Source organism: Canis lupus, chromosome 6 (genome assembly GCF_003254725.2).
Source record: "Canis lupus dingo isolate Sandy chromosome 6, ASM325472v2, whole genome shotgun sequence".
In the NCBI taxonomy this organism is placed as follows: Eukaryota; Metazoa; Chordata; class Mammalia; order Carnivora; family Canidae; genus Canis; species Canis lupus.
The window spans coordinates 46,916,854-46,935,829 of record NC_064248.1 but is presented as its reverse complement, the minus strand read 5'-3'; the positions used below and the strand labels follow the sequence as shown (position 1 = coordinate 46,935,829).

General features: G+C 34.3%; 1 pseudogene; it reads left to right on the top strand.

Moving 5' to 3' along the window:
• The first annotated feature begins 8,407 nt into the window (after positions 1 to 8,407).
• LOC112679098 (MICOS complex subunit MIC26-like) lies at positions 8,408 to 9,283 on the top strand (annotated as a pseudogene).
• The last annotated feature ends 9,693 nt before the right edge of the window (positions 9,284 to 18,976 follow it).

The window sequence follows — 18,976 nt, the reverse complement described above, 5'->3', positions numbered from 1 at the left end:
TAAAATGGAAATGATAATGCTACCCACGTTATAAAGTGATGATAATGATTAAGTGAGTTAGTGAATATAAAGTGCTTTCATGAGAGTCTGGCACATATTAAGCATTCTGTAAGGGTTTGTTATCATCATTATTATTAAAGAAATCTTAATAACAAATTATAAGAATCGTATGGGAAAAGAAAGATCATAAACTAATCTCATCAAAAAAGTAGATGCAAAACTCTAAACAAAATATAGTAAAAGCCTGTCATAACACCATTAAAACATCTGAAAATTTAACTTTATAAAATCAGAGGTTACATTATTGCAAGGAAAAAAGCCAGGTGCGCCTGCTGGGAGTTCCCGAAATCTGACTGTTCAGTCCATGTCTGTCCATGTCCTGCCTGTAGTTTAATGCTGCCTGGTAAGAGTTGTCCACTCTGGCCTAAATACCAATGGGAATGATTCTGGGTTCTGTGGCTATGTGGCAGAGATTTCCAGGACAGCAATAGGCCCAAAGATTGTCTTGAACCAATATACCCAAACGGCCAAATAGCTAGAATATTTTTTTTTTTAACCAGAAGATTCTTGAATGGTGACTTTATACCACATATAAAAATCAATTCCAGGGAAGTTAATGACCTTAAAAAGGCAAAATTATAAAACTTTCAAAGATAATAAGAGAGATTATCTTCATGATCTCAGGGTAAAGAAATGAGGTTAAAAGGACTAGTGTTAAAGCAAAAAGTTGATAAAGCTGATGACATGAAATTTAAGAACATCTGCTCAACAAAAGAGATTTAGAAAGTTAAAATATGAAGAATAGAAGATATTCAACATACATAATTAATAAAGAAATAGTCCCCAGAATATAAAGTGAATTTTTATAAGAAAAAGTCAATGACTTGGAAATAAAATGAAGAGACATAAGAGAGGGATAATACTTTTCTTTGGAAGGTTTTTTCTCTCATACTCTGTATCCTTTTTCTTTACTCTTTCTCTCTCCCTCATGTATACACACACTTGCACCTGAATATTTTTTCCGTATTATCTCATGAAAATAGAAATCAGAAAGACATTGTTGAAATACAGATGCTCAGTTGTTGACTACTCTCACTCACAAGTAAATGACTTATCCCACATATTAGCATTATAGATTGTTCTAATTTAATTAAATAATTCACTAGTGGTAAAGGATTTTTAGAACAAATTTGTTTAAGAATCAAATATATAAATGAAAAAAAAAATCCAATGATGTCAACCCTGTACCCTTTTTAAAAAATTTTTATTTAAATTCAATTTGCCAACATTTAGTATAACACCCAGTGCTCATCTCATCAAGTGCCCTCCTTTGTGCCCATCACACAGTTACTCCATTCCCCTACCCTCCTCCTGTTCTGCAACCCTTTGTTTGCCAGTTAGGAGTCTCTCTTGGTTTGTCTTCCTTTCTAATTTTTCTCTACTCAGTTTCTCCCTTCCTTTATCATCCCTTTCACTATTTTTTATATTCCACATATGAGTTAAACCATATGATAATTGTCTTTCTCCAATTGACTTATTTCACTCAGCATAATACCCTCTAGTTCCATACTGGAGATTATGGATGCTTGATCTCAATGTCAGGAGTTCAGGCCTCACCTTGGGTGTGGAGGCTACTTAAAAAACAAAAACATAAAACATAGGTCTGAAGGCAAGAACCACATAGTCTTTTATTTTTAACATATCTTAGATTTTAACATGTATAGCATAAATTAGATGATCAATTAATATACATTGAATCAAATCTGAGTTAGTTGTACTCTTTCCTAACCTTTGCTCTGTATATCTCTTTAAAGTTTGAATTTTTAGTTAAGAAAAATATCAGTTAGCATTAATAAAGTGATTATGTTAGGCTGAGTGTGCTAAACTTTTCAAATGCAGTATTTCATTTAATCTTTATAGGAACCATTCTTATCAGTGGTAAGTTAAATTAGAAATAGCAATATGGAAAAATCTTTTAGGTATACATACTTTAAATTTTAGTTAAATTATGTCATACTACATACAATTCACTAATAATAAATACACCATGCTAAACTATACTTCTATTTAAGTGTTACAATAAATATTTGTAGTTAATAGTCAATACTCGTGTATGTTTAAAGATCTATTTAGGTGGAAACAGTTGTTAATGTCCTAAGAGTAAGTGAAATAAAATTATAGCTTCATTCACTTGCTTTTTTACCATACATAAATTCTAACTCTCTGTGACAATCAATCAATCAATTTATGTATTTGAAACTCTGGGCTATTATCCACTGTCATTTAATTTTAACAACCTGAATTTCTTTTATTTTTTATTTATTTATTTATTTATTTATTTATTTATTTATTTATTTATGATAGTCACAGAGAGAGAGAGAGAGAGAGAGAGGCAGAGACACAGGCAGAGGGAGAAGCAGGCTCCATGCACCGGGAGCCCGACGTGGGATTCGATCCCGGGTCTCCAGGATCGCGCCCTGGGCCAAAGGCAGGCACTAAACCGCTGCCACCCAGGGATCCCACAACCTGAATTTCTATACATATTTCTGAGCATTTAAAAATTTTAATCATATATATATATATAATTTTTATTTTAATACTTAAAGTGCTTTTTCAAAGCACCAAATAAAGTAGACATCAAGCATTCCCCTCCAAAAGTAGAAATTTTTTGTTAGTTGGCAATAACAAATTCATCCACCAGAATGTTATATTTTGGGGGGGTTATATTTGGTTTGGAACTTGGCAAGAAATGTTTCTACTCCTAGTTAGTATATGTGTAGGTACAAGCACCTTCACTGCAATGAGCAACTTTATTATACTTTTATCTATAATTTATTATGAAAAACTTCCTATATTTAGAATGTGATAGGTCTAGCCTTCACCTTTTTAATGACACTAAAAGTAAATTTATGGCCCACTTGATCTATTATGTTGGCCCACTGATGTATAAAATCAAAAATGATCTGTCTTATAACTCTGACACTTTAAAAAGGTATTACATTAATGAATATTTCATTTTTCCACATCTTCGTTTCAGCAAATAGCGTTAATACAATATGGAAAAAAAGATTTGGTTTCCTAAATCTATCCTAAACTTAGTAATTAATTTCTAATAGTTCATATTGATTATATGCCAATGATATAGATGGGATGCCATGAAAGCATAAAACTAGACACAGTAATTTCCTAGGAAATTAAAATTTTAAATGAAGCATATTTTAAATATGGAAAATTCATGGAAAATTCAGAGCTTGCATAATGATCCTTATAAAGCTGAGATCTAAAAATGTAGTGAAAAATTCATTGTTTAGTTGGAAAACTAACACATTGTTTCCAATAAGGAAACCAGGAGAGGAAGAATAAGAATGATCAAAAAATAAAGCATAAAACGAAAGTATGAAAAGAGAAGATAGATTTTAATTTTTCCTATGAAATATTTTAATACCTAGCTAGCCTTTAAAAATATTCATAATTTAATGTCCCTTTTTCTTGAAGACTTCATCCTTGTATTTTAACTTACATTTAATAATGATTTTATGCTTTACTTATTTATTTATTTATTTACTTATTTATTTATTTTAGATTTTATTTATTTATTCATGAGAGAGAGAGAGAGAGAGAGAAGCAGAGGCACAGGCAAAAGGAGAAGCAGGCTCCATGCAGGGAGCCCGACGTGGCACTCAATCCCGGGTGTCCAGGATCAGGCCCTGGGCCAAAGGCGGCACTAAACCACTGAGCCACCCGGGCTGCCAGGATTTGAAAGTATTAAATATAAATTAGTTATTTTTATGCACTGAAATTATATTAATTTACCCAATACATAGCTCACAATATTATGGTGGATAGTAAATAGTCAAATATGCAATCTCCATTTAACATCCATTGTTGCTAAACCACTATTGGTATTAAGAAAACCAACTATCACTCTACTATAGATGAGTTAATGATGATTATTTTGTCTTTTGAAAAGCTATTCAATGTTGGTAAAATATGGCAATTAAACACGCAATCTGACTTTAAAACAAAAAAGGACACAAGAAACATTTTGTACATTGGACAATAAAAGAATGAGTAATAACTATTTAAACAAACTCAACAAAGCCAAAAACTAAGTGTTTGCCCATAAGGTGGGGGTGAGGAAGGGGTAGGAGCACAGTCTAATGAAAAGGAGCAAAGAAGGAAGTGCCAGGCATTTGGTTACCTCATGGCTTTGAAAGTAGAATTTCAGGTCGAATTGAATGTAAGAGGATGACAGGCAGAAAATCTGTATAAAAAGTACTCCAAACTCTCATCAGCTACCCCACTCTGCATAGTTAGGTGAGTACCACTCTCTGCACATGCATACATACACGCTTGCACTCATATACACACACAATTGTGAATAAGCTCCCACTTCCTAGAGAACCTCTCCGAATAATGAGATTGAACAAGTGATAATTTAAACTTGAGAGAATAGGCACTGGTGAGAGGGCTGGTGGTCTCCACTAAAACCAGGAGGACTTAGTGAAAATCTACCATTAGATAGTGATCCCACAATACCCTTTTTTCTGTATAACCCTCACTGCCACATTGGAACATTAAAAGATTCCTTTTTGAGGAAACTGATCCAAGAGAAAATATTTTCAAATGCTAACACAAAGTTTTCTCAATGAAAGATATAGGTCTCTGCCTAATTATTTTACAGCAAAGCTCACCACTCAATACGCTCTACTCTGAACATACACATACTCCTTTTCAATAAGATGATTGATGCCCTATCTGCAAATATGGACAGATAGCATCTAATATGACAGGAACTAAAATTGTGAGAAAATAAAGGAACTTAGGAAATAACAACAATGAAGGGAAGAATAAAATTTAAGTACAACTAACATTAATATCCACAAAAATATAATAGAAGCTGTAGCATACTTGGATCAAGAAAAGTGTTTTTTTGGAAAAGCTGCTTTTAGAGACTACTTCATTATGAATTGGCTCACACAATTGTGGGGACTAGCAAGTCCAAAATCTGAAAATTCAGTTAAGAGTTGATGCTGCACTCTTGAGTCCTCTAATGCTGTAGGTCAGCAGTTTGGAAACTCAGGGAGGGTTTCTATGTTTCAGTCTTAAGGAGAATTCCTTCCTCATAGGGGAACCTCAGTCTTTGTTCTTAAGGCTTTCAACTGATTGGATGAGGGTATCATGGAAGGTAATCTGCTTTACTCAAAGTCTACTGACTAAAATATTAACCGCATCTAAAAAACAACTCACAATAGCATCTAGACTTATGTTTAAGCAAACAACTGGGCACCACAGCCTACCTGAGTTGATACACAAAATAAACCATCACACCTACCTAGAAGATTAACAAGTCAAAAATATCAAGATTCATGAGGTTGTGACAAGAACATGTTTAGTCAGGAAAAATCTCATAAACTTATCACCAATGTATTCTTTCTTGGAAGAGATACATAACTGAAGAAGGAGATAATAAAAAGAGATAAAGCCCTGGTACTATTAACAGAGAGGCAGAGAGAGAAAACAGTCCCCAAATGGAGTTACTTGTGCTAAACTGCATGTCAGTTAGCCAAGACTTAATACCTAACCTACTTGTAATTTCGACCTCTCCCAGGAATGTAATCTTGAATCAGTAAATCTGGAATTTCCTGGTCAGTACTAAAGAGTTGATCTGCCAGATAGACTTCTTCCATTCCCCAAAGAAAAATGAGATAATCCATTATTTCCTTCTCCCAGTCTCCCTCCTTCTGCCTATAAAATCTCCCATTTTTGTTCAGCTCTTTGGAGTTCCTTTCTATTTGCTAGATGGGATGCTGCCCAATTCATGAATCATTGAATAAAGCAAATATGATCTTTAAATTTACTCAGCTGAATATTGTTTTTAACAGTACCAAAAAAAAAAAAAAAATCCAACCTTGAAGGAACCAAAAGCTGATGGTGGAGAAAAATCCCAGGATAACAATAGAAGCCTAGATATCACCCAGCCTAATTGGAACAAGAGGACTGGGAGGTACAAGAATACCTTCACCATTCCTTCTCCAAAAATGAATCAAATAGAATATTGATGTTTCAGTTATTGGGGGGAGGGGTAGAATTCACACTTAAGTTAGAAAGCTTTTCATGGATTTTTGTAGGTGCATAGAAAATCAAAGATCTAACACAAAAGCTGCAATTATTAAAACAACAGTGTTTAAGAAAAGAAATGTGACAATATTATATGGATTAATTGTAGTAGGTTTTAACACTCCCCCAATATATATCCATAATATCACCATTTCTCAAAATTCCAACCATCCTGGTCCAAGTCATTTTCATCTCCTGCATGGATTCTTACAATTAACATCCTAATTAGTCTCCCTGCTTTCAAACAATACTTCCTACAACAATCCTGACTAACACATAAATCAGAACACATCAAACCATATCCTGAAATCCTCCCTCTCCACTTCTCTCAAAGTAAATGTCAAAGTCCTTTCTACGGTCTATAGGGCCCAACACAATGTGGATCTCTTGCTGCATTTCTAAACTCAACTTCCTGCTACCTCTCCTCACTCTTCCTATCCCGCAACACCGTCTCTTTGTCTTTATTGAACACCCTTCCATCTCAGAGCCTTTGCCCTGGCTATTCCCTTGGTCAGGATTGCCTATCCCTTAGCTGGATGGCATACTCCTCACCTCTTGCAAGTATTTGTTACATGTCATCTTCTCAAAGTCTATCCACCCATCCCCATTTAAAATCTTCAACAGTCAAATCCTAGTAACTGGCTCTATTTTTTCCCTTAGTACTTGCCTTCTGCAAGTTTACCATATAACTTATTCATTTATCACATTTATTTTTATTTTCTGTCTTCTCTAAAACATAGTCTCAATAAAAACACAGATTTTTGTCAGTTCTGTTCATAGATGAAACTTTAGTAACTAGAAAATAGTATAGTACATTATAAGCATACAATAACTATTCATTGAATGAAAGAGTGAATAACAATCATATCAATTCTGAATACTGACTTAACTAAAAATTTACTTACCTCAAAATATATCTTGGAGAGAATAGGAGGGAAAATACAAAGTAGAGATAGATAATGTAATAAAGCTAAATCCTTAAATTCCATTGTGGAAAACAGATAACATCTGTGATACTGTGGTTTATAATAAGAAATATATACTTGGTCTTCATCCCTGTTTCTGACACAGAGTTCCTAAAACTCTTGGAATTCCCTAACTGATGAGAGCCATAAAAGTCGTTTCTTATTTATAACAAACCCCTTTAAACCTCAACTGAGTTTATTTTTTTTAATATTTTATTTATTTATTCATGAGAGACACACAGATTGAGGCAGAGACACAGGCAGAGGGAGAAGCAGGCTCCATGCAGGGAGCCCGATGCGAGACTTGATCCCACACCCTGAGCCAAAGGCAGACACTTAACTGCTGAGCCACACAGGCATCCCAAGGAGGTCATTTTTAGAAAGCCCCTAGATGGCCCAAGGATATGGTCTAGTTACCAGGGGAACCAACCACCTTTTTAGACCCATTCCCACCATTGGAGATTGGGGATGGGTAAGTGACTGGAGGTCAAATCAGTTGCCAATAGCCAATCGTTCAATTAATTGTGCCTATGTGATGAAGCTTCCATAAAAATCCAAAACACTGGCTCTAGAGGGCTTCTGGGTTGGTGAACAGGTGGAAGCACACCCAGAGAGACCATTAAAGCTCTCCATCCCTTCCAGCATATGTTGCCTTTCACATCCATTCCATCTGGAAGTTCCTGAGTTCTATCCTTTTATGATAAACAGATAATCTAGTAAGTAAAATGTTCTCCTGAGTTCTTTCAACTGATCCAGTAAATTAATTGAACCTGAGAAGTGTACATGGGAACCTCTCCTCTACAGCTAGTCAATAAGAGGCACAGGTGACAGCCTGGATTTGTGATTGGCATTTGGTGGAGGGCGGATGGTTTTATAGGACTCTTAACCTATAGGATCTGATGCTATCTCCAGATAGATACTGTTAGAATTAAGTAAACAAAGAAAATACAGGACATCCCACTGGTGTCATAGAACTACTTGATGTATGGAAGACCCACAAATCTAGTGACAGAAGCAAAGTAGTATTCAGAGAGTATTATAAGTAATATACATGAGAACAATAGAGTTTCTCTTTACAATATCTAAAACCAAGAATTTATTTTTTAAAGCAGGATAAACATTTTATTTTGCCATGGGCAAATAAATATCAGGAGAAATAGCTAAAGGAATTTAAAATAGTTATCTTTACTTGAGGAATATAGACACTCTATAAAACAACTGCACCTTTTTCGTCAAAATATATATACTTCATTATAAATTTTTAAAATAAACTAATGCTTCAATAATACAAAAAATAAACCTTAAATGTAGTGGATCTAGGAGATTAATTCTCTTACATCACACCATACAAATCATAAAAGTTCTCATAGGTAGTGGGCGGGGCCGGGGCCGGGGTGACCCCGCCGGAGCCACCTCTGCCAGCAACATGTTCAAGGTAATTCGGAGGTCTGTGGGGCCAGCCAGCCTGAGTCTGCTCACCTTTAAAGTCTATGCGTCACCTAAAAGGGACTCACCTCACAAAACTTCTGTGAAGGTTAATGAGCTTTCACTCTACTCAGTTCCTGAGGGTCAATCTATATGTGGAGGAGCCAAGGACCCAGGTTGAAGAAAGCATTTCACATCTCTGACATTATTGCGAGCCATACACAAGTTGGTGTCAGGAAATGTACTCACAAAGCCCAAGATGCAGAGCTTGGTTCAATGGGGGTTAGACAGCTATGAATATCTCCAAAATGCACCTCTTGGATTTTTTCCAAGACTTGGTGTTATTGGTTTTGCTGACATTGTTGAACTTCTTTTGGCTAGAGGGTCAAAAATAAAGAAGCTGGTGTATCCACCTGGGTTCGTGGGACTAGCTGCCTCTCTTTATTATTCACAACAAGCCATCGTATTTGTCCAGGTCAATGGGGAGAAATTATATGACTGGGGTTTACAAGGATACATAGTCGTAGAAGATTTGTGGAAGGAGAACTTTCAAAAGTTATAGGTAAACATTGGAAACTCCATGCATTTTCTACAGAAAAATGGCAGAGAAGTCAGTACTGAATGTAGTAAATTGGCTTTCTTCTTCAGGAAAAACTATACCAGACTTCTTTGTTATCTTGGGTGATACCATACTACCAGTGGACTAATTGGAAATCCTTTCACCTAGAGATAATGTCCAGCATTAGAACTCCTGGTTCTCATGTTGCTATTTATGTGCATAATTAAAATTCTGAATTAAAAAAAGAAGTTCTAATAAAGTTCTTTTCTCCAATGCATTTCTATGTGTAACTTAATATCAGTAATCAAAATTGTAAATATTGTAGAATGATAAAAAAAAGTGCCAATTTTAATCAGTTCCTCTTTTTAAGGGTGTTATTGCAGCACATCAGAGAAAGTTCTAATACTATCTCTAGCTGGGTGAAGTTTGAGAAAATCTTGAGATTTGTTTTCTTTTGTTTTAATGGGGAATATTTTTTTTTACTTAATTTGAACTAAAAACAAAATAGTTCATCTATTTCTCCCAGTCTCTGTGGATGCCTCGGGCAAGCACCAATCTGTTCGCTGTATCTATAAGCTTGTTTTGTGTATGTATATTGTTTTTTTTTTTTATATTGTTTTTTTTATTGTTGTTTTTGTTTGTAGAGTCCACCTATAAGATAAATCATATGGTATTTGTCTTTCTCTCTCTGACTTATTTCACTAAGCATGCTAATAAACTTGAGTTTTCTTACCCATAAATTGGGAACATTTTGTTTTACCTAACTCAAGAGTGTTATTACAAAAAGTCAAAAGGTAGGTAAGATACCTGAAAGCAATTTGATGACTTCAGTGTACTACAGATTTATGAATTATTATTATTTGGCAACAACTTATCTGAAGTTACTCTACATGGCACATGATAGTGGGTTTATTTTCCTGGTACCCTCCATATAAGGCATTATTGCCCTTCAAATAGTACCATCAAGTCTATCTCACATTTCATTTATTTTGTTTTCAATCCTACTCAGTTTATTCTTATAGCCAGTGGCTCCCAAACTTGACCACACCACCACCATCATCTGTAGAGATCATTCAAACTCAGGTTGCCTAGTAACATTCTATGGTACATAGATACCACAACTTCTTTATACATTCATTTATCAATGAACACAGGTTCAATGTAATACTGTAAGTCAACTAGACTTTAAAAAAAACAACAACAATAAAACTCAGATTACTCAGAGAGTATATTCCATGCTGTATGTATCAGTTTGATTTAAAAATCTGAATTTCACATATGATTCTAAGGTAACATGATATAAAACAATCTCAAATTTTAGACTTGAAAGATATTTTGGGAATCACCACAACTAGAATTTCTTAACTGGGATTTCAAAATGTGGCTCAAATACTTGAACTCACAGGAAGTTCATTAAAATAGTGTTTGTAACTACATTTGTGCATGTGAGAGGGTCCAAAGCTTCATTGGATTCTTACAGGGCATCTCTATGACTTCAAAAGAGTAAAAATCACTGATAGTTCAACCCCCTCATATTCTTTCTGATGTCACGTTGATTAAAAGGAGTAGCTTGAGCACAAATGCATGGCTATTCTTATAAAACTGGGACTGGAACTCAGGTCTCTTAATTCTAATGCCTTTTGGTTCTAAGTTTTCTTCAACTTAAGTTTCCTACACTGGTGTCTTTTGAGTGTTAGACATAATTTCAGCCAATTATATAACATTGCATATTGAACATGCAATGATTTAAAGAATCTCCTAGAAATATAAAGATATCATCTTCTATCTCAATGTCCTTGATCTAGTAATCTTTATTTTCCATTAGTTCACTTTCAGCATTTTTGTTATATCCAAGTTGCCTGGAATCTTTGTTATAGAATGCAGATATTTTTTTTCCATGATAAGTAATTTCAGTGACATGAACCGCTAGAGAAAAATATTAAGGACACCCTTGTGCTGTCACCTTGAGGGCAAAATCACCTTGAGGGCAGCCCGGGTGGCTCAGCAGTTTAGCGCCACCTTCCTCCCAGGGCATGATCCTAGAGACCCAGAATCGAGTTCCACATCGGGCTCCCCGCATGGAGCCTGCTTCTCCCTCTGCCTGTGTCTCTGCCTCTCTCTATGTGTGTGTCTCTCATGAATAAATAAATACAATCTTAATAAATAAATAAATAAATAAATAAATAAATAAATAAATAAAATCAACTTGAGATAGAATGCTAGTGGTGGGAGGGGAGGATATAATTAGACCTAAAGAGAGAAATTTTTAGAAATAAACAAAACATCTAAATCCTAGTTGATGCTAGTGCTCACTTTGGCAGTACATATACTAAATCCTAGTTGATTCTCTTCCAAGTTTACAAACAGTATGTAAATAGCCAATTCTTCTAATTTCTCTAAATTTTGTCATATGTGAATTAAAAAGTTCATACTATTAGGTGATTACTAATACCCCTTGACTTTTAAATTCTGTAATTCAAGACATCAAAAAGTACTACATAGCATTTCCTTTTTTTTTTTTTTTTTTTTTTTTTTGTACATAGCATTTCCTAGCTTCTTGTTCTTTTGCTCTAAATATTCTCTACTTTTGTTTAGGTATTTTCTAAGTTTGCCCTGCCCCACTTCATAACTTCCAAAATTAAAATTAAAATGGAAAAAAATTGTATCTATGCATGTAATGGAGAATTAATTTTACCCAAAGAAAGACCTTGTCTTTGTGTTTTGCTACTGGGAAGTAATCTCTAGGATCCCAGAGTTTTCTGCTCTTTGACTGCTTGAGAGCTCTTACATAGCAGTGTAATTTATTGTGGGGACTTTGGGACATTCAGTATAATTTCCAACCACTGGAAGAAATGGAGACTGAAGATATTACCCTGATCTCCAAGAGGAGCTAGAAACTAAAGGACAACCATGTTGATAGTATGTGATTGAGCTCCAATAAAAACTCTGGATGTCAAAAGACTAAGGTGAACTTCCCTGGTTGATACTACTCTGCATATTTTCATACACTGTGGTCAGGAGGAGTTAATGTCATTCATGATTCCATAGAGAGAGGGAAGCTCTGTATTTATACCCCTCCCATACTTTGTCCTATGCATGTCTTCCTTTGGCTGCTTTTCTATATCTTTTCTTTGCAATAAATGCAACCATAAGTAAAATAGATTTCAGTGAGTTGAGTCCTTTTAGCAAATTATCAAAACTGATAGTGGCTTTGAAAAACAAATTGCATTTGCTATCAGAAGTCAAATGTCACTCAGACTCTGAGGTTTGGCTAATTCAGGATACTATGACAGTATATTGCTCTGCTCTGTATCTATATCCTTGTTAAGTTAATTTATTACTGAATAAAAAGAAATGAGAAAAAGATATAATATTTTAGACTATCAGAATTAAAAAGCAGGTATTAGTATTGTGTCTTATATTATTAAAAATTTCCTTTCATATTACTTATTTCTGTAAATCTGGATAAGACATTGTGCAGATTTCATGATTAACCATCAATCAGATGGGGCTTTGTTTTTCTTCCTTTTCTGAAGTTAATTAATTGACTTGAAAGGTGCTCTCAATATAATACAAGTGAAACAAAGATGGAAAATAAATACTACCACTCACCAACCCACGTATAATTGTGACTTTTTAAGAACACTGGTGTGCTCTTCTATATACAGAAATGTGAGTAAAAATCTTTGAAAAGGATGTGATCTAAATAGATAAATCATAATGATTCTATATTCTTAGTTACTGTATCAATAATACATTCTAATTTATGAATTTAAAAAAATATCAGTTACTCTACAATGCTAAGTAAATAATCAGCGCCTCCATAAACACTGTGATAAACTTAACAGTTGACCTTTGCAGGTTGGAATTCTTAATAGGATGTGGAATACCGTGTTTTTAGTTCAGACCAACAGGCTGCAGTATAAACTTTTATGAATAAGAACATTTGAAGTTCTACTTGCAGAATGGAAAGAAAACTGTGAGTGTTGACTCTGGCAGCTAATAGCATGTGCTTAACCACTGATCTTTTACTGAAGAGATGGACAGAATCACAACTGAACATGCTGTATAATCAAAACCAACCCAATGTTCTCCATAGCTCCTTATATTTGGAACACTTCACCAAGAAGATCATTTTCTACAAACTATCTAGATTTCAAGCTGCATAATGGCTCTCTTCACAAATGACACTCTATACTTCTTTAAAGTAAGAAACTACAAGAAAAACAACGACATAAATTTAATGTCTCAGAAAAGAGTAAGCGAAAGGCAACCATATAACTATCACCTATTACTAAGCAAAAAGTTAATACCTTTTACTTTACCAAAAGATTCAGGCAGGTAAGAGCACATTGTGAGATCTCATCATTGGGGTAATTGATGGATGCCACAAGAACAATACATCAACCACAGAACTGCAGAAATCCTTAGAATTGTATATTGTCAGAGGCTAAGGTTCAACTAAAAATGAAGTTCATCTTAAGTTTTCAACAAAATATATCCTGTGAAGATCTAATAAACAAACAAAAGATGTCCTCAAATGGCTCTGAATGCTAAAAAATGGAAATAGTCAGAGACATTATTGTCAACTGGCAGAAACAGGCGCCTGATTTACTCAAGACTAGGTCAGATAAGGTGATGCTTCCTTTGAGGATCAGTGTTACTATGCACCCTACTGCTGTCATTTAAACAATCTTCAGTCAGTGACTTTCCCTGGAGTATGCTACGGAGGGTTCAAAAGGGGATTCAGGCTTCGTGTGGTCCCCTCCCACGGATTCAGTTGTTTGTGTAAAATAATTGCCTTGCCAACGACCTCCTTCTCAAAGATTCTGATTTCCATTTATAAATAGGTTATTCAATTTTTTTCAAGAATAAAATATTCATAATATTAGGAAAATATTTTTAATCAAAGCAGTACATAGTTCAAGTAAAAGTAAGCATTTAAAATTATACCTATTACCATGCAATATAACCATTAATTAGAAATAATGTCTTATCTCACTACTATAAATATATTCCCAAAAGTAGAATATTGGAGAGTTATTAGAAAAGTAATTATGGAAGCATAAAAATGTTGTATGGATAAATTAATTCAAAACTTAATCTCTACATGTGTAATTAATTCAGTTATATTATAAATAGGAATCAGACATTATTACTTGAATATCCACGTACTTCAAGCTAGATAAAAGCAAAAGGAAGTGTAGAAAAAGGAGCACATGTTTTAGTCTACAGTTCATCATTCTCAAAGAACACAGATGCTGATAAAAAGTCTGAACGCTTGTATCTTTAAATTACATGCTATAATCATCTAAATAATTTAATAAAAAATAAATAGATCACCTATAAACTAGAAGTTTTACTTCAGTGTATTGAAATTTTGCAGCTATGTTTAATATTTCACTCTCAGAAGATCTTACAGAAGAAATAACAATGTAATATTAACAGATGTAATAGAAAAGTTCATTTAACTATCAGAACTGCATATATAGACTACTACAAAAATATAGTTTTACCAAGAATGGAGTGGATTCCACCAAATTATCCCCTTACTTGGTTAGCAGACTCATTTTCAGCCCCTTCTTAATGAAACATGAATCAATTAGAGTAACATTTACTTGTTTTACTAGGACTCCAAAAAAAGTAAAAATAATCAGCTTTGTTCTCAATAGGTGTTCAGTGAAGTTATGAAAACTAGAATATACTGAAGAACTATGGTATAACTTCAATTATGGCAATTAGAAGTATACAAAACAGGAGTCACAATATTAAACAATGCTTTGGTATATCATTAACCTCAGAATAAAATGAGCAATGCAGCCCTAGAAAATAGCAGAGTATCTCACAAGGGTAGTGAAATGTGTTGGGGAATATTGCTGTCTATTCATTCATTTATTTATTCATTTATTCAAAAATGCATTTATAGAGCATCTATTTTGAGCCAGATACTCTTCCAAGAACTGAATATATAGCAGTAAATAAAAAACAAAAATAAAACTTTACAGTCATGGAAATTACATTGCAAAAAGATGCAAATTTTTCTCTCTTTTCTTGTATCTAAGTCTTCAATGTCTCCCTCTACTACGTCTTCTCTGGATTTGGTAAATAGCCCAGTTTGGACTTATCAGAGTACTATATATTTCTAGCAACAAAGTTGGTTCAGCATTAAGCAGATGACCCAAATAAAAAGTAAAAGTTCTTCCTTGGAATTAACATTTCTTCTCAATTTAAATTTCTGTCAATTCAACTTCAGAAATTCTGACTTTATACAAGTGTACCATAAATTATCATTAAATGGATAAATTAAAAAAAATGGATAAATTCATTATCCTAAGACCTGAGCCTGAGCGGGATCATACCCTGAGCTGAAGGCAGAAGCTCAACCGCTGAGCCACGCAGGTGTCTTTATCTTAAAGTTTAAGGTAAAAAAAAGAAAATTTAAGGTAAAAATAAATCACTGTAATTTGTAGCTCAGAGAAAGGCAGAGAAAGAATAAATCACAAACCTTTAAAAATGCAATGTTTAATTTGGTAAATGAGTCATTTCCAAAAAAAAAAAAAAGAGTCATTTCCTATGGAAAAAACAACAGAACAATTAAAGAATTGTTACATAGGACTTATTCGTCAAGGTAAGTAGGCAAAGAGGGACTGATTACAATTTTTAGGAAACTCTGAGAAAGAGCAAATTGTGAAGGACTAGAAATAAGCTTTCATAGTCTTTGTTATTCTCAGTAACTCTTGGGCAAAACTAGAAAGCACTGTGTGCTGTTTCATACACCACTCTCTTTTTTAATTCGGGAATTAAAATTGTAAACTCCATGAGGACATAAATTTATGTTATATGAACTGCTCAGAATTATTTCTTTTTCTAAACTGTCATTTAGGAAGTAAATTACTACAAATAAGATGTTCTCAGAGGCTATCAAGTGATTTTTTTTTTAAACAAGATAAACTATAGTGGGATGCCTAGGTGGCTCAGCAGTTGAGCATCTGCCTTTGGCTCAGGGCATGATCCCGGAGTCCCGCATCAGTCTCCCTGTGGGCAGCCTACTTCTCCCTCTGCCTATGTCCCTGTCTCTCTCTCTCTCTCTCTCTCTGTGTCTCTCATGAATAAATACATACATACATACATAAAACATCAATAGTACTGCTTAAGATGAAAATTGTAGGACTTAGTTAATCTACATAATAAGCTAAATCTTTCACAGTCAAGGTAATTCAAATTCATGTTAAATTTTATATATATATATTATCTTACATAACTTTTAAAAATAATTATTTTAATGATATAGATATTATCCTCAGTAAAAGTATCACATACTATGTATCTTTCGTCTATTCATCAGGAGTCAAAGTAGACATAAGAAAGGCTTGCTAGAACCACTATTTATAGATATTTTATCTATAACAGATGTACTGGGCATGTTCTTTGGTGAATGATTGAATGCCTGAGGATTAAAATCAACATTCAGCTGGAGTCAATGTATCAAAGCCAAAAATCATCATCACAAAACAAACTTACAGAATATTATAAGAATAAATCTGAAATTAAATAATTTAATTTTTATTGGAAATTTATTATTAAAACACAATAGCCAAATTTTATAAAGTTTTACATCACTGTGCAACAATAGACTGTCCCTGTGGTCACACTCTTGGACATATGCCACACTAACTAGAAACTCACTTCAGCTGAGGTCAATAAGAAGGCAAGACCATTTCAGGCTGGCTCCACTGTTTGAATAATAACTATATAAATAATGCCAACATTACCAAGCCATTAAGCTTTTCTTCCTCTCTAACATTAATTGATTAATGTAAAGAATTATATACTTTTTTTCATCCTGGAAATAAAGATTTTGGTTAATGGTGATGAAGCAGCTTCAGGATTCAGTCACAGAAACTGAATTTTTATATACCTTGAAGAAATAGCTTTTTTAGTATTTTTATTTATTTTTTATTTAGGGATCCCTGGGTGGCGCAGCGGTTTAGCGCCTGCCTTTGGCCCAGGGCGGGATCCTGGAGACCCGGGAATCCCACGTCGGGCTCCCGGTGCATGGAGCCTGCTTCTCCCTCTGCCTGTGTCTCTGCCTCTCTCTCTCTCTCTCTGTGTGACTATCATAAATAAAATAAAAATTAAAAAATAAAAAAAATAAAAGGCTAGTGGTGTTTTTTTTTTTTTTTAAGATTTATTTATTTACTCAGAGAGAGAGAAAAAAAAAAAAAAAGGCAGAGACACAGGCAGAGGGAGAAGCAAGCTCCATGCAGGGAGCCCGATGTGGGACTCGATCCCAGGTCTCCAGGATCACACCCCAGGCTGCAGGAGGCACCAAACCACTGCGCCACCAGGACTGCCCACTTTTTGAGTGTTTTTAGATGCAGACTTAAAACTGCTTTTTAAAAACTTTTAGTTCCACAATTTTTTTCAGCACTTTCTTGTGAGAAAGATTTTATGTTCTTCTAATTCATCAAGATATAAAGAATTCCCAAGTAGGATATTTGTTTTAAAAAGCCTATAGCCAAGATAGAATTATATAATTAACAATTAAATATATCTTAAAAATTATTTTATTAGGGATTCCTGGTGGCTCAGAGGTTGAGTGTCTGCCTTCAGCTCAGGGCGTGATCCCCAGTCTGGGGGTCGAGTCTGTCATCGAGCTTGCTACGAGGTAGCCTGCTTCTCCCTCTGTCTATGTCTCTGTTTCTCACTCTCATTAATAGATAAATAAAATCTTTTTAAAAAGTGTTTTATTAGTGGGAACAGTAGATGTGCCAAATAATTCTAGAAAAATCAGAATTTTAAATTGGAGAACATCAATATGCTAAAAATCCTTTTCACTCTGGTTATTGTCATTGATGCACAGGAACAAGGCTATTGTGGCCACAGTTCTATCAGATGACCAACTCACAGTGACCATCAGATATCAGAGCAAACTGGAGAAAATTAATCCTGCCAGTCCAAATTCTCCATCTAGGGACTTAGAATTTTGAATTGAGAGAAAGAAAATTTGTTAAGATAGGTAATGTTAAAATCCTGGTTCTAAAAGGAAGTTCTACCATTTCTGCTGCTAAGGTTTTTAGAACTTTCCAAGTTTGAATCTTTCCTAAGAGCTGAAGCCATTTAAGCCAAGGGTCACTCTTCTGAAATTCAGTCCTAAAACATTTAAGATTTGTCTAGTTTCGTTTTGTTTCCAAGTTACACCCCCTCCATTTTGTACAACTCTTCCTGGACCACTTCCTATTGCCAGTGCTCCTCTGATAACTCCTGTTCAGGTGACTTTGGCAAGGGATGGCCCTTAGCTCACCCGGGGATTAGGTCCTGATCCCAGCTTGACTGGCCCAGGGTGGGGCACCTGCAAGTTTTAGTTTCACTGTTCTCAAGGTGGATTAATTAGCCCAAAAATATTATATCCATTTTTCTGGATATGCCACAAAAGGATCCATGACATAAATAAGGCTGTGAAATATAGAAATATTTCCAAGCTAACAACTACATGAAATCTAAGTGTCAGGTTTGTCATCCAAGAACTGTATAAATCTTGTGCTCAATATCTCAAGGAAATTTCTTTTGTATTGTCAAATTCAATATTGTAAATATTCACTCTTACAAAATTAACACAAATTAATATAATCCAAATAAATGATCAACATATATTTCACTGTTCTTGTCTGTTTTATGTTTTTTAAAACTTAAAATAAATCTAAATTTAGAAAAATCAACATTTAAAATATCCAAAAATATAATTTGAATGTGTGATGATGGAAACCTCTTCCAGTAACAGTTGTATTATAAAACCACAGTAATTAAAACAATGTAGTTTAAGCACTGGTTCAGAGAGATAAATCAATGGAGTAGAATAGATGGTAGAGAACATGACCTTAGTACATATGATGATTTAATACATAGC